This window comes from Micropterus dolomieu, linkage group LG06 (genome assembly GCF_021292245.1).
Source record: "Micropterus dolomieu isolate WLL.071019.BEF.003 ecotype Adirondacks linkage group LG06, ASM2129224v1, whole genome shotgun sequence".
NCBI classification, from domain to species: Eukaryota; Metazoa; Chordata; class Actinopteri; order Centrarchiformes; family Centrarchidae; genus Micropterus; species Micropterus dolomieu.
Window position 1 is genome coordinate 2,619,012 of NC_060155.1, and position 17,293 is coordinate 2,636,304.

Below are 17,293 nucleotides of genomic sequence, written 5' to 3' on the forward strand. Positions count from 1 at the left end.
ATCTGATTTTGCAACATAAATCCCTGATGTCAAGATCAGCAGAGAAAAAGGACGAGTTTCCTTTGATGCTGATGAGAAAACATCAGATCTGAGGCCCATGAGTGGTGTTCAGCTCAGGCTTTACACTGCCTTCTTTTATAAGCTCTAAGCAGGAATCTCCCATGAATGGCTCAAGTTGCTCAATCAGTACATGACAGCAGAGATAACCGTCTAGACAACTGGCAGATAGGAGAAGGTGATGGCTCGGTCTGGAAATAAATGTTGTTATGAAGAAGAGCAGACTCTCACTCCCGGCTCCCTAATAGTCAAGATGGTGGTGAAGATAACAAAACCTGGGATTTCTTCATCTCTTATCATGCCTAACTTTAGTGGATCTCAACATATCAGGTATAGAATTACTGTAATAAACACAACTCACGATTACTATAGCTCTATGGACCCAAAGTAAACATTTTGCTGTGATTTAATTGCAATAAACGGATCAAACTGATGCCAAAATAATTACAATATGATGCAGATTTATTAAACATATGAATTCATGCTTTGTCAAGTCTGTCTACAAGTCAGCAGGACCACAACTTTTAAAATGTTTTTCTGAATGGAGTTTGGACCAGTCAGGACTATGCTATGCTAACTTGTTCACAGTACAGCATGACGATAGCTGGAATAAAGTAACAGACATGATGGCCATTTATAGGTTGTGTGTGTGTATGTGTATATGTGTGTGTATATATATATATATATATATATATATATATATATATAAAAATAAATATCATCCCTTGTGGGGCCTGGGAGTTTGAGGGTTCTGTGCAGTATCTTAGCTGTTCCCAGGACTGCACTCTTCTGGACAGAGACCTCTGATGTTTTACCTGGAATCTTCTGTAGCCACTCTCCCAGTTTGGGGGTCACAGCCCCCAGTGCTCCAATCACCACTGGCACCACTGTTGCTCTTACTTTCCACATCTTTTCTAGCTCCTCTTTCAGACCTTGGTATTTCTCAAGCTTCTGGTGTTCGTGTGTGTGTATGTATGTATATATATGTGTGTGTGTGTGTGTGTGTGTGTGTGTGTGTGTGTGTGTGTATATGTATATATATATATACACACACACACACACACACACACACACACACACACACACACACACACACGAGAAGACACACAGTTATAGCTGTTTCATATTGTTCAACATTTAAATGGGATTCAACGTCTGAGCTTTGGCTGGTCTACTCAAGGACTTTTACATTGCTGTCGTTAGTCCTTTCCTTTTTTTCCCCTGTCATGTTCAGGCCTGGCTAATGTGTGTGGTACTCTGAAATGGGTTTTAAGCTTCTCTAATGGTCCTTTTACCTTTAGTTCTTACTAAACCAACCGATTGCTTCTTCTGTGCATGTAAGACATAAAATAAATCAGTTTCATTCTGTTGCATCAGATCTATATTTTGAGCTCTTGTGGTTTAACCATGAACTATGCCAATAGCCATTTTAGATGCTGCTATTCTTTGCCACATGGTGCATAACTTTTCTCTCAGTGGGTTCAGAATAAAAAAGGTTGAGTGCTCTTAAGTGTCACAATTTAGGACGTTTTCTTTCTCAAAACACTACTATTTTTAGTTGTTTTGCTTGGATCACTTTCTGCAGATGTCACCTTGTTTCCAAACACTAAGGGATTGTCTTTAATTACACAGAATTAACAGTGTGTTTATGCAGGTGGTTGAATTCTGAAGTGTTTCCAGGTGTGTAAAGGTACATAGAAAGATCTGTTAAACATTACACATTACTGTAAAGACGTGTTTATTTGCATAAACGTTCAGCGTTCCACCATGTTTTTGGGAGGTTTAAAGTATTGTTAGAGCACAGCTTGTTTCTGATGTTTCCACGACCACAGTGTTGGCCAGGCGATGAAAAGCCCAGGTAATAAAACCCAAACAATTAGAGCAATTAAGCCTTTTGGGTTGTTTAACTGAATGGAACTCCTCTTTCTGAAGCCAAAAGTGACAGGACGCCACGTGAGACTTTGGGTTTGTTTGGTTTGACGCTCGTTTTAGAGGCTGGTATTCCAGTGGTGGCCTCTCTGGGAGCTTGGTGGGAGCCAATGGGCCCTGGCTCGGCTCTGAGCAGCTGAGCCGTCCAAGCTGTGAGACAGTTAAAAGCATGTTAGCTTTGGAGCAAAAGCACAGTGAATCTGAAAATGGAAACCTAAAAAAACCCTGATGCCTCTCTCTGTGATATGTGATCACCACAATATTTGTTCCTCCTACTCTAGCAGTGAACTCTGACCCTTTAGACCCATTCTCTTTGTTGGCTTCTGTTCCACTTTTGCTACTCAGGACATTTTATCATTGAGTGTCTCTTTCTTCAATCGTTCCAACAAGGTCAAACATGTTTATGAAGATTTTTGTCCATGTTAGAAGTTAGAGGAGGAGCTACTCATTGCTTATCGCTCATCGCATTGGCGATTGGATCGCTTATCGACAATTGAAGGGATTACCGGCGATTGGTTTTTCATGCACCGATATTAAAGGGGCTTTATGTAAGTTTTTCAATGAAATTGATCTTTTTATTGCCTTGTTGTCAATGGGCTCCTCACATTAAAAGTGGCTGTGGCTCAGGAGATAGAGCGGGTTGCCCGTTAATCAGAAGGTCGGCAGTTCAATCCCTTCCTTGGGCAAGATACTGAACCCCGAATTGTCCCTGGTGGCTGTTCTTCCAGTGTATGAATGTGTGTGAATGGTGAATGCAGATGTAGTGTAAGAGTGGTCGAAAAGACTAGAAAGGCACTATTCAAATACAGAGCATTCACATTTGCATTTACCGGGTCTGATTCAGTCCTGTGCCGCTCCTGAGCCTCTCACGCTACAGCAACAACACTGCAGCTAACGACATGCAGACCACTAACACCACAAAACAACCGGCTCACAGCAAAACACAGGCTCCACGTAAGCTAGGATACAAAATAACAATAAAGTTTTATTGTTACCATCAGACCAAACGGGTTCAGATGATTTAGAGTAAAAACAAAGTGAGCATTCATAAAGCTGGAGACACAGAGAAAGCCTGCACTAACAGTACAGTGAAGTTACTTACTGCGATCTTATTATTATAAAGTGTGACACAATCTCGTTATAATATTCAGTCTAGCTCACTACCCGTTTAGTTATCATCCAATACATTTAGCTGTGCTGACATTGCTGAGCCTCCGGTGAAAGATACACAGATAATAAAGATAGTTACGGAAAGCAGCAGGCGAGCTAACGCTGTAGCACATTGGCTCAATGCAGTAAATGTAATAAATGTATTACCGTATTCATGTAATGAGCATGGATTAGTTCAACCTGCAGCTGATAAAACTATTACTGTAACGTTGCAGTAGGGGTTTACCTGAGTTTCCAGCATATAGTGTGAAGCTGTCTCCTTGCCTGTCTATAGCTGCCTTTTTTCTGGGAGGATTGTGCCAATATGCGGCACGCTGCGCTGAATGGAAGGTACGGCGCCGGTGTTGATCTGCCTCTGAGACGGGAACGTTGAAGTAACAGAGCCTGAACATGTCTGTGTGAAAAGCCACAGCCTGCATTTATTGCAGAATTTCTGTATGAAAGCGGTTGTGTTTCAGATTATGCTCGCACATGAGTTCAAGTGAGCACGCGTACGAGCACACGCCTGGTTGCAGTCTTAAAACCGCACCGCTAGTGGCTGCTGGGAACTCCATAAGGCCCCTTTAAGGTGATTTTAACTAACTTACTATCAGAACTAAGATGACATAAAAACAGTCTCTTGAATCTGCACCACACTGCAGTGTTTCCCATTCACTGATTTATTTGTGGCAACATGACACGCCAAAATATCAACGCTGACTATCACTATTTAATATGATTAAATAATTCATTGTGGAGCTCCCCGCATGGATTCATACAGCACCTCCGCTTGCTCGCGCTCTCTCTCTCTCTCTGTCTCTCATAAACACATCGTAATGGATCCGTGTGTTTTTAGAGATTCAGGTTAACTCTGAGAAGTCAGTCTGTCTATTTTCTCAACACAACGCGAGGTTAGCACGCTGTAATTCTGTGGGAAACACTGTACTGTGCATTTACAGATGTTTCTGGTGGTTTCTCTTAAAGCTAATAAGCCTGTTTCTTCCATGCTGGCATTTCATTGACTTGCTGCAACATAATACTGCCCACTGGCGATCAGATCGTCAATGGGTGATCAAGTAGCCATGATCAGACGATATGAAAATAGAGAAGATCGCCCAAGCCTAGAGCTGTGTGAACTCTGATAAATGTCCTCGAGTGATGTCAATTGAGTTAGCATTGGTTAGGGCTGACGACTAAAAGTTTTAAAATGACATAAATAGTTAGTTTATCAGACCCCTGCAGCCCCATCTCCCCATCTCTGTGGGGTACTTTTTTTAAATGAGTACCTTCTTCTACTCTAAACATTTGGAACATCCTGTCATTTTAAAACTGTTATTTTGGTAGCATTTAACCACTACAGCTCCCCTGAGGTTTTGAGAACTGACTCATGGGATGTTTCTAATGGCATGATTAAGGCAGCAATTCATTTTGGGGCATTGGCTGAAAGGATGTTTTTTCTTGGGAGGAGAGTCTCAAAAAGCAGAGTGCTCAGTGATGCTAAAAGTTACAATCTGCCAGATTTTGGCCGGAACTACTGGGCTTTCCTCTACTTGTGTTGTTTACAGTTCAGTTCTGCAGGCTCATCTTTGCTCTTCTGGCCTTTTTGCACTGCATTTTTTATTTGAACAATGTTCTTGTGGAGCGGTGGGGGGGTGGTGAGTGTTTGTTGAGGGTGTTCCAACTAAAATGTGTGTGTATATATATCACATTATCAGAGCCTGTGATAACAAAATTATTTATTCCACGCTGTCCTGCTTTATACAGTGAGCCAATTGGCAAACAAAGCAGCTCTCTTCCTGCTGATCCCAGACAGAGGAAAGGAACCTATGAAACTCTACTGTATGGGGTAGAAAACAAAGAATATGTAGGACAAATGGCTCTCACATATTACTGTCTCGTTTTGTACTTATGGACTAGTGAACAAACCTGACCAAAGCAATTTCTCCAGAAAAACAAGCCGGCGACAAAGGCAGCCTTGTGCTTTCTGCACGCATTAGCCACAGTAACCTTTGACAAATGCCAGCTCGTTACTTTAATCACATCTGAATGCTCCCGTATGGTCAAAATTATCCAATCAATTCATCACTGCCGCCCGATCGCAACTCTGACTGGGCTTTTTTTTTCTTTTTGGGCCAGAGTTGCAAAGAGTAAAAATTAGAGGAGAGGTTTTGGCGAAGTGGGCTGTGGTAAACCGAAGGGAAGGGCTATACCCGCCCTGCTGAAGCCAAACAGCCAACAAGTATATGATACATCAGATGTTAAAAGTGTTAAAATTATATTTCAAATGGTTGTTTAGAAGGTCTCAGGTAAGTTACAAAAATAAATAAATAAAAAAACATTGCAAGATTAATGGATGTGGCTGTTTTCTCTATGCAGCTAGCCCGTCTTACTGGTACTCAAAGCAGGATAATAACAGCTTTAAATTACAGCAAGGTCTCATTTTTTATGAACTACCTTTAAAGTGGCAAAACCTACAGGTACCTTTTATAAATCAATAATTTAATACCACATCTAGCAACAGCTCATGAACGACTGGATGCTTCAGTGTCTGGATTTTGTCATGTAGCTGTTCACTATACATTCTCCTCTGTCCATGTTGAAAAATGGCTGCTCATGAACAGCTGGGCCGCTACATTCCTCATATCTGTCCTGACTGCTGAGGCCTTGTAGAAAACTGTGGCTTCAGTGTCGTTACCCATATGTTTTCTGTTTTGAAAGTCAGTGCCCTCGATGACGTGAGAAAGAAGTTCCCTAGAGAGCAGCAAAACAGACATTTCTCTGAAAAAATAATAATTCTCAGGCCTAAGTGTGTTTATCTTCTGCTTGTTAGAAGAAGGTGTGTGCAGGGGGTGGGAGGTAATATGTAGACTTTATATTTCTCAGATAGCTTTTTGACCAAACAGTCACAGGAACTTCCTGACTCCTGACTTCCGCAAACGTTTCTTGGGTTTCTGGAAATGCTCCTGCGGTGACGAGGGGAAAGAGAACAATGATGTGATGGGCTGATGCATGAAGTCAAATGTATCAGAGCGAGGGGCCCGGTGTCATAACCTGTCAGGGGCCACGAAATTCCTGATAGCACCCCTGCTGACATCTAAAAGAATAGAATAAGGAGAATTAATGAGTTTAACCATAATCCACCAATCAAATCCTTGAAATACTTTGACCTCACTGCAACTAAAAGTATGGAGTTACCAGACAGGACATGTCAACTAAAGAAAAAATATGTTTTGTGGAATAACAGGCCAAGCAAACTTTTTGTTATGCTATATTACCGTACAAGTCAGTCAAATCTTTAATTAAACATCCTAGAGAACTTACCATTCCTGTCAAGGCTGGCATGTATTCTTTTAATTTTTTCCCACTGCAGAAATGTTTACTGAAAATCCTTTAATTACCTAGAAATTTTAACCTTTTTCATTTCAATTTTGCTCCCAGTCCTGTAGACAGGAGATAGAAATTGTTGATGGGCTGCGAAATATTGCAACAGAGTTCGCAGTAATGGTTATGTGTAATCTTCATGAGTTACAAAAGCTTTACCACTCACAAAATATTAATATATATAATATTGTGTATAGCAGTATTTGGCACCACTATATAATGTGCTGTGATGTGCCATGCAAAAAACAGGATTAATATTATTCCTATATATTTTTTTCATAGTGAACATATTTGAGGACACAAAATCAGTTTGAAGTGCTTCTGATGTTCTGAATCCTAAAGTGTTTAGTTGGGCTGATTTTCAGTTGTTTTGCTAGAAAAATATTTTTCTTTTTTAGTGTTAGCATTACATAGTTGGTACTGGGAATTTAGCCTGGAGGCTACCAGACTCTGTGTGTGTGTGTGTGTGTGTGTGTGTGTGTGTGTGTGTACAGTCTTTAGCTGCTGTGATTGTAACCAGCTGTGCTGTCGACTGGTGGCCTCACTCGTCTCCTCTGCAGATTCCAGTGGAAGCACACACACACAGACTCTCCCTCCGTTTATGACTCTCTCTCTCTCAGGAATCTCTGACTTGTGCTGTATGCCAATACTGTCCCTCTGTAATAAAAACACATTCTCTCATTTTTTTTAATCACATGCTGTTCTTTTTTCATCTTCCCCCACCAGAGTCTCTGTCTGGGCATTCAAGTGTCAACACCTCCGCTCCTCTCTGTCTTTCGTCCCACTGGGGGTCAATCAAATCAAGAACTTTTCATTCCTACCCAGGAACGTTTGTATCTCAGGAAATTCCTTTACTGTGGAGTTTGTCTCAATTTACAGCACTAAGGCGCTGCGTTCAGACTGACTTTAGCCCTGCTTTATTTGAATTGATTTGAATGGGGCCAGCAGTCGAAACAGCGGATACGCAGGGGGTCCAGAAAAGGAGCGCAGGGTCAAGCGACAAAAGTTGAAGCAGGCTGAACTTATGCCACAATACAAGGTACAAGGTTGTTTATTGATCATTATACAGCACAAGGCTGCATAATGAAACAAAATTTGTAGTTCCTTCGTGCTACACACACAAAGTACATGTTTACTTTGTGATTGTTGTTGTCATAAAACTACCACAAAGGTTCACAAAACGACTAGAAATAGACACACTAGAAATGAATTCTTTGATATTGTTTTTTTTTTGTTTATGTGAATGACTTGGCACCTGACAGGCATTACCCGCCATTACAGTAAAGCTCTCTTGAATTTAATATGATAGCGTCCTCCTTTTGTAAACTCTCCTGTTCTCTTTATTCTTCTTCAAAGCTCACTACTGTCACAGTTTGTAATTGGAGCAAATTTACATGTTGATGTTCATAAAGGGTGAACTCCATGCAAAAACTCCACACAGAGTGAGCGAATATGCTGATTGCAGCAAATGTTATTGAAATGAATAGAATTTAGAAACTTCACTGTTAAAAATAGCAACTAGTACACATGGGCAGTTTTATTTATTTTTAAGGCCAAATGATTATTGAATGTATCATGAGAATAGGGTAAAAGCTGTTCCCCGACAGATGCGCCATGTTAGAGCTCTTCAGTGCTGATTCAAGTTACATGTTGTCAAAACAGTGAATTTTGACGTATGACAAATAACAGTCCACATTTCTAGCTCACACTTTAACCTCAACAAAATGCTACAAGCCGAACTCTGTTGCCGGGGATGATTTGGCATGACCGTGCAGAATCAAGCAGCACATGCGAGAGTCAGCTGTCACCAACCATATATAATCTATGTGGACTGACACATTTTGAGGTTTGAGTTTTTGAGGTGAGACAGAATTTCCTAGAACACTTGATTCTGAATATCCTCAGAACACACACACACAAACCTAGGTGGCTGTAAAGACAAAACAGTAGATAGATTAGAGCTAAGATGACAGGCTAGAGAAGCTTTCTTTACTGGCTGGGTAAATCTGCTGCAGAGGTATTTAACACAGTTCCCACAGGCCTCAATAATCCTTGGTAATTTAAGTATCTGAGAAACTACAAATACATGGCGGACCGCCATAGTTTAGTCTGTAGTGTGTAAGAACAGCTCTCCCTGTAAACTATAGAGGTACTGAGCTGGGAAGAAAAGATGAGAATTGACACAATATTTCGAACAATCCCTCAGCAACACGTTGTTATAATGCCACAAAAACTCTTTCATTCCCGCTGGATGCAGCTGAATCGTGTTCTGGTCGGTGCACAGCTCTGTCACGCCTCAGTAACAGTTCTAATGTCCACTGGTTGAGCTTAAAGGAGCACAGTGTCCTCTGTTTTTAGGAGACATATTTCACTATTCTTTAGAGATGTTTTGCAAACACCTTATTCTGTTTCACAAGCAGACTGAAAACACATTTGAAGGTCATTTACGATGGGTGTAGTAACAGATACATTGTAGATGTCTTATCGTCATTTTGTAACTGCATTTGCAGAACAGTCTAAACTAACAGGAGGAAAACCATAACATATTTCAGTTTCTGTTTGCCAGACTTTGGATGAGAAGTGACGTAAACAAGAAAAAGTAGTTTTGCTATCTGTATAGAGACAGATTGCACCACTACATCATGTCAATTGCCAATAAATATCAACATTTTCATTGTTCATTCATTATTAAAGTCATTTTTTCTAATAAAATACACCATTAAATTTTAAATTCACATCAGTAAATATGGGCATTTCTAAACCTTAATGTGAATTAAAGTCAAGTTTACACTTGAAGGACGTAGAGCTGAGAAAAGATCTGAGCGAGAGATGCTCCGGTCATGAATTTGGTGGACACTGACAGACTGGCTAAAATTGTAGCATTTCATCACTAGCAGCTGCAAGGGAGGCAGAAACAGCCACAGTCAGTGGAAATAAGGGTTTACAGAGAAGGTGGGGGTGCATGTTGGACATCCAAAGGATCTGACTTTGACATGGGAGACAGCAGTTAATGTGCTGTCTCCTACTAACAGTCAACATTGACTTTCTAAAACCATGACTGTAATCTTTCCCAAACATTAACCAAGCAGCTTTAGTTGCTTAAACTTAACCAAACTCTAACCATAGAGGTGGTGGATCATAAAACACTCATGAGTCATTTTGGAATAGTCATTTGGTTTGTTTTGGAAGGCACTCACAAATGACCTGGTTTGTTGTTTAGATACACATGAGGTCTTGTTGGACGAAGAATAAAGATGCCAGAGCTCAGCTTAGTTTGAAATGCTTCACACAGGACAAACTACTCAATCACACTCCTAAGATTTAAGGTTCTTGCTCCTTCCATCTTTGATCAAAGACTCAGCACAGAGCAGAATCAGTTTCAGCAAAGAGCAGAATCAGTCTCGTGACTCACTCTGCTTATTTTAACAAGCCGCCGTGTCGCTGACAGACTGCAATAGCCAGCTGCTGCCCCACTTTCATAAAGTCCTAACTTATAACTGAGAAGAATGTATGCAGCACAAGCCTGGAATGTAGAGAGCTCCTTATTGAGCAGAAGGTTGACTGTTCAAAACCTGTGTACAATTGGTGAAACCTTCGGCCTGTGAATGAGTAACCTGCTAAACACCTCATTTGATCCTTTTGATGTTGTTAAAATATGAGCAAAGAAGTTAATGCTGAAACTGTTGATTTACAGGCAGTAACAAATGAATGTCGTGATATCTGAAACAATACAGATAATGGAGTGTTACATGATGCTTTTTTCCCACAGTATATATTTTGGAATTAAACCCCTTATCTGTCTCCACACCCACACACACACACTCCTTTAGACCCACTGAAACACAAACCCACGTTAGTCCTTATTAGAAGCCGAACGTCTGCATGTGCAGAAGATACATTTACATTTCAGAGGTTTCCGCTGAAGCCGTCGTCCAGCTCTGAGTCCTGATTACTGTTAGGTGTGGAGAAAGCGTCTTCCAGCTAACACAGCTTTACGCGTCGCCAAAAACTCTCTTGACGTCATTTCCTGCAGGTCATGTATAGAAATACTTTGGTCACTTCCTTTGAGACCTGATCTAGACCACAGGTGGAGACTTTCCCTTTGGTTTAATATAGATCTTTTTTGTTAGATATGCATATATATCTAACAATAAAAGAGATGTTAGCTGAAATCTCTGCATTAGTGAAATGAGACAAAGAAAATAAACATTATTCAGCCGTCTGTTATTTGTTCAGTTATTAACTAACAGAAAAACTGCTTTGTCTGGAATCTGGTGGACATATCACTTTTGGCACAGATGATTACTCTTTGGTTGCAAGATCTGGGTTTTTTACAGATTTGATCACTAGGCTGTGTGTTTATATGCTAGAGTTGCATTTGAATGTTGTTTTGTCTAACAACTGAGCCTTGAAAAATAACTCTATAAAGGTTTATCATTGTTTCAGAGTCTGAGGTTTCTCAAGGTAGTGAATGTTTTTGAGAGGTTTTTGCTCATCTGCATTCATTCTACCCTGAATAAAAACATAGGAATCAAACTCCCAACCAGTGTTGATTTTCCATGTGATAATTCAGAATTATTACAAACACCAATAATATCTGATTTGTTTGTAGCTGTAAGTACAGATAAGCTCACAGTAGGGATGCAACGAGTGCAGATTTTGTTGGTACAATTTAGTCTGAGGAATAATCACGGTTTCGATATTATCACGATTATTGTGTATTAATTAATTTCACAACACAGTGCACTTTGCTCGACACAGCAACAAACCGCCCTGGTGCGGTGCAAGTCATTCTAAATAATGGGCCTCATAGCGCTGTGGTGGGTCGGAAAGGTTACGTGCTACTTTTTTTGTTTTTTGTTTTCTTTTAAACTTTTTTTATTTCCCTGTTGCTTTTATGTTTTATGTAAGTCACTTTGAATTACCTTGCTGTTGAAATGTGCTATACAAACAAACTTGCCTTGCCCTTTACTTGGGCGTGCAAAGCTCGGTGGTAATCCAGCAGGTGCTGCATCAGATTTGATGTAGTTTATTCACTGCGTTAGCAGCAACCTTTTAACAGCAAGTTTTTGAACAGGTGATCCAACATCTTTAGTAACGCCCTGGTCAGTCTGGGTGTACCCAAAATTCTCCCACACTGCTGACTTCTGGTGTGTCTTTGGTGGAAACAACACATTTTGGTCCCTCTGCCATAGTTTAACCAGTGAACAGTAGTAGCCACCATGTCTCTGATAACCACGGCACTTCAAGCTGGTGCACCGCTCGTGAAACGTTTTTGTTTTGTGCAACAGAAACACTCGGTGTAGCGGAGCCTTTACGATTAATAACCGTGACATTTAAAAGCGTGGTTAATGGTGAAGTCTGGTCATCGCTGCATCCGTAGCTCAGAGTGCTGCGTGTAGCATTTTAAAGTGTTGGTTTATACTCCAAAATGTACATGGAGCTGTGCTCTTGTGACAATTGTGTGCACTTGTGCAGTCAGCATCTTCAGTCCACGTGGACACAGGCACACTGGCATGGAGGTCTGCATGGGAAGTTTAGCTTCTTTCAGCTCACAGTTTTTGTTTTATGACACGTTGACTGTATGGTTAAGTCTAAATGCTCTCATAGTGTCGCTTCCAGACACAGGAGGCAGCTATTTTGCAAAAACAGTAGCTTTACAAATTCACTACTTGCTCAGCACCAAACAGCAGACAGACACATTTAGAGACTTTTTGGTGGAAATAGTGGAGAATTTGGCAGCTGCAGAGCCAAACATTTCCCTCGCGAGTTGGTAGAGACCAAAAACAAAGCTAAAAGAGTTTGGACATTCACCAGGTCTAAAGCATATTCCCTAGCGTGTCATGTCTTAGTGGCGCTTTAACACCAATAAGCCTGATTGGAGTTTTTACTCAAGCAAAACAGAAAGTCAAACTCCATCCTCCAGTCAGAATATATATATATTTTTTTTACCCTGCTGCAACCAAAACATTCCACAACTTATCATGTGTTGAGAAGGTTTGAAGGCCCCAGGAAACACTGCCTTTTACTCCTTAAAAAATGAATGGGCATCGCTGAGAGAATCAGCTTTCTCCTCCCCTGAACAACCTGGTTTTTGCAGATGTGGGGTTTCTGTTCATCAACAGCGATATTAAACATAAACAGTGGATCAGGAACGCTTTAATCGTAAGGTATAACAAATGTGCAGGAATTTGTCTTGGTGACACGGTAACTCTGACTGCTTCATATCCCCACCTCACTCCCCTCTCTTACATTTCCTGCCGTCAGTCAGACAGGTTGGGCGAGCGCTTGGCTTCTGGTCCTCCAGTTTTTTTCTCCATCTGGTCTTCATTTCCCTCTCAGTGCATTTATCTGGCTCTGTCTCAGACATATCTTACTTTTTGGACGGGCCTGACCGCCTGCATGCCTCCCTCTGTTCTACAGTTACACCATCAGCAGTGACTGAAGCTCTTTCTGTATACATAAAGAGCTTGAGTTACAGCTCTCTGTCACAGAGCAAAACACTCACTTTAGGTCAGTTTGACCAGTGACAGATATCTGCCATTTGTCTGTTGGTTTTCTCTCTTGAAAATGTCTAAAAGTAAAGTGATACTGTACTCATACTTTATCTTTTTGTTATCAAACACTAACAATTTGTACATCCCTGTAGACAAAAATATCAACTTAAATATCAACATTTCTCCCAAGTGAAAAACCATGAACCTTAACTCAATGCCCAGGTGTCACCAAGTGCAATCAGGTTTTGAATGTCTGTAATGAAGAGAAAACAAAACAGCAGAATTTCTGTCTGTTTCAGGCGGTTAGACCAAAGTTACAAGTTAAAACCGACCCTTTTATTAATCAAATTATGATATTTGTTTCATTACATATTAATTAGAACACTGATTAATGCCACACTGGATGTCTATGGGAAACTCTCAACAAAACTGAGTACTTCAACAAACAAAATTTTCTTTTGTTTGTTGAAGTACTCAGCTGTCTGGATCGCCCAAAACTACATTTTTGAATCAGTATGCGTAAATATTATATTGTTATTATCATTATTTTTGTTGCGAGTTTGGTTTCATTAGAGAGTCCCCAGATAAATACGCTTTCTTTCTTTCTTTCTTTCTTTTTTCCCATTCAATTATAGTAATCATTACTTTTTAATTATAGAAATTAAATATAAATGCTGCCTCTGGTCTGTTTCCTCTTCAGACAACAATTAAAATAGTCTGGAACGACTAATTGTTTGTAATTTTGTATATAACCTTTGGCATAAAGATGGTCACCTTTTGAAAAATGTAATTAGTCATTGGTGAGCCAAAGGCCAAAATGTCTGTGCCCATAATCATACTGCTGGACTGTAAAACTGTAAAGCTGCTGTCATAAATACCACAGGTTAAATACCTCAAGCAAACTATGTAAATGTGGATATCACGTTTCTTGGGTCACCTCTGTGGTATGACTCTGAAACGCAGAGTATTTGACACCACACATGGAGAACGAGGGGCCGCGGTTAATCACATCAGCCAATAGGGGGGCTTCTGATGAGAGTCACAGCCAATTAGCTCTCAGGCAGGGTGCTGCCGTGGAAACTGTTACCAGGACGGAGCAACAGGGGGATCTAATTGAGTCCAAATGGTTGTAATTTATCGAGTTAAGGGGAGGCATGACTTTTTTCTCTGAGCGACACTCACCATCTTGTGAACTTAACCCCCCCCCCCACCACCACAGTTTCAGCAAAAATGGATTGTAAAGCGAATCCAGGTTCAATGCATGACAAAGTGTACAAATGAAACCTTAAAAGTAAGATTTAAGTGTGAGTCCAAATGAGTGTACATTCATACATGCAGAAGTATCCCGTACAACTGTCACAAGGTGTAGAAGTTTGAGACGTTGCACAAACTTGTTTCTCTGTCGACTTTCCCCAGATACTATAAAAAAGAACTCAAGTAAAACTCCCAAACATTAAACAACTCTACATACGCATCTACAAAGACATTTACAAGATGAGCGGAGTGATGCACGACAGCCTCAGAGCCAGAGATCAGTCCAACTGTAAAGTGTTTACTCTGCCGGCGGAAGACGGACCTCTCTGCTCTTATGCCTATAAACTGACTCCTTCACCTGAGCAGAGAGCTGCCACGCTGTGTTTACACTCAGCTCTGTCTGAGAAATAACATGTATGATCCACTGTATATCACTATAACAACACCCCTTCCTCTTTTTACTTTTGCAGTGCAGAGCCAGTATTTATCATGTAAATACTGTCACCTCAACTGCTATTCAAATGTATTTGCATCCAGGCTGAATGTAGGTCAGTCAGTCAGTAGGTGAATGGCGAGGGGAGATTAGTGGAAGGGGTTTAGTGAGCAACATGGGGCAGGTGATAAAGACGTTTGTACAGGAGGGGAGTCCTGTGCAAGCAGACCTCCTCATCAGTAAAACCGGCAGCATTAGCAAAAGGAGTGTACTGCTTCTGTAGTTTGATGGGTTTTTTTGTTTGTACAGGATGTTTAGCCAGGATGTAACACAGGGAGGGGTAGTTCAAATGTGTAAACGAATGAGATATCACTGCTGGGGCAGGTTCATAGTCATTTAATGGCTTTTTCTTAATGCCATATAATAAGCCTTTTTGAAAATCAAACTATATCCTTAAAATTTGGATCTTCAGGAGAACCAGTGGGCTTGGAACTGAGAGCCACAGATGGGAGAGAAGTCAGAAAGAACTGAGAGGTGGACTAACGCATTGTTGGATTGGATCTTTTCGTGGGATTTGTTAATGATAATAAGATAATGAGAAAAACATGGTCAGTAAACGACCCAGGAAGGCAGGTTTGAGTAACAGATACATGACTCGGAAAGTTTATCAGATACCAAAACACTGCGCAGAGGTTTAAATTACTCTGACACAGGATCTTACAACTCTGGAAAATTTGTTGTGTCAATGGCAAGGGAAACGGTAAAATACAGCATTCACATCTAAGCAAAATAATCTACCAGGAATGTGCACTTGCACATATTTGATTGGCCCTTGCAGCATCTAGCCAGATGATATTGCCTTGCAGCAAAAGTTGAGCCAGGTTTAACTTTTAAACCCACATCAGTGGCGATCGAATTCAAAAGAATGAGGGGGCTGCATTTTTTCATGCAGCACTGTTGTCTGTCTGAACACGGATACTGCTATAACTACCACAACAATCTATGACTGCTGTTAATACTACCTCTTTAAACACCACAGGCTACTACTGATGCGACTAATGGGACCAGTTATTGGGTGAATGTCAGCATCAGTATCATGTCATATTTGGGCAATTTTAATGCTATGTTGCATGTGTAGTTTTAAGGTTAGATGTTTTCTTGTTTTCATAATGTTGAAAGCTGAGTGAGGTATTAACTATTGATCTCTGGAAAATATACACAGTGAGACAACAGAAGCTATTTTCTTCATTCCTCTCTTTATTTCCATTCAGCTGAGGTTCTCATACACATTGAGCTCGATAACAAATGCTCAGCTGAAACCTTGCATTGCCAGGGGGATTTTATTGTTGGTTTTCTTTCCATGCCCTATACATCGGCATGCCTATTACACTAATTATCGTTATTATGGCTGTAATTTGAGTTTGCCACTTCAGAGCACTGAACATGGTTTCACCTCAGGCATGGCAGACTACGTTAGAAGGAGACCTTTAGTTTTTTTTCCTCTTTCCTATTCATCCAAAGTAAACAGTATTTGGAAACTGTTTCAAGGAAAATTAGTCTTCTGTTTTAAATTTTTCGGCTTGTTTTAGTAGGAGACAACGCTTTAAAGCTCTACTTTTTCATAATAAACTTGAATAGCACATTTACTGACTTTATTACAGGTAATAAAACAATAATAAATGGCTACAGATGCAGTAAGTATGAAATACTCCTCTTAAAGAGTAAAACAAGATGCTGAAATTCTGCTCATACTGTGACTGACAGAAGGCTGAAAGCCATGTTTTCTTTCAGATGTTGTGTTTTTATGGAGATAAATAGAGGGGAGACGGGGATGCTCTCCAGACCAAAATGTTCAGCTCTCTCTGTCTCTTTCTTCTTAATGCATTTCATGTCCTCCTCCAGGCCAGAGGCACTCACAGTCTAATGTGAGGTTATGGGAACACTGTGCGCTGCTGTAATGAGATTTTCACTTTCACTCCAAGTTTAACAGACAAAACTGTTCTTATCTTCAGAAACTGTCATCTTTATCCACTTTAAAGGTATATGGTCGAACATGAAGACTCCAGTGAGACATGAGGGTGAAGTTTATAATAATCTTACCTTTTAAGCTGAAAGTTACTGGGAATTCCCTTTTGCAGCTGTCCTAGAAAGAAACATGAGCAGTGGAGCAGCTGCATGCAATGGTCGTTTATTTGCAGTGTTCTTGGAGAAAGTGATCAGTCAGTTACACAGGACAATGTTACAAATGTCAAAAGCAGAGCAGTAAAATAGAAATTATAAAAAAAAAAATGATTTAAAGAGATTTGTTTTTAAATTATGAACAATTATTTCGATTTATTGCAATACCCAGCTAAATTGTTCCATTACAAGTGTCACTTGACAGCCACAGCACACCAAATATTCATGCTATAAGCCAGCTAGCTAACACTGGAACTTTTGCAGAAATGTTGATTTTTTTTTTTTTTTTTTGTGCATTGTTCTTAATAAATAAATAAATGAAATGTAATGCACACAAAAAAAGGTCAAGTTACAGTTTGCGTCCATCTATCAATCAAATGTAATAAAATTGCTGCTTCTCTATGTAGGGCTGGGA

General features: G+C 40.2%; 1 protein-coding gene across 2 annotated transcripts in view; it reads left to right on the top strand.

Moving 5' to 3' along the window:
• myo10 (myosin X) overlaps positions 1-17,293 on the top strand; it is a 128,490-nt gene that overhangs the window by 51,718 nt on the left and 59,479 nt on the right. The gene's annotated exons all lie outside the window — the stretch shown is intronic.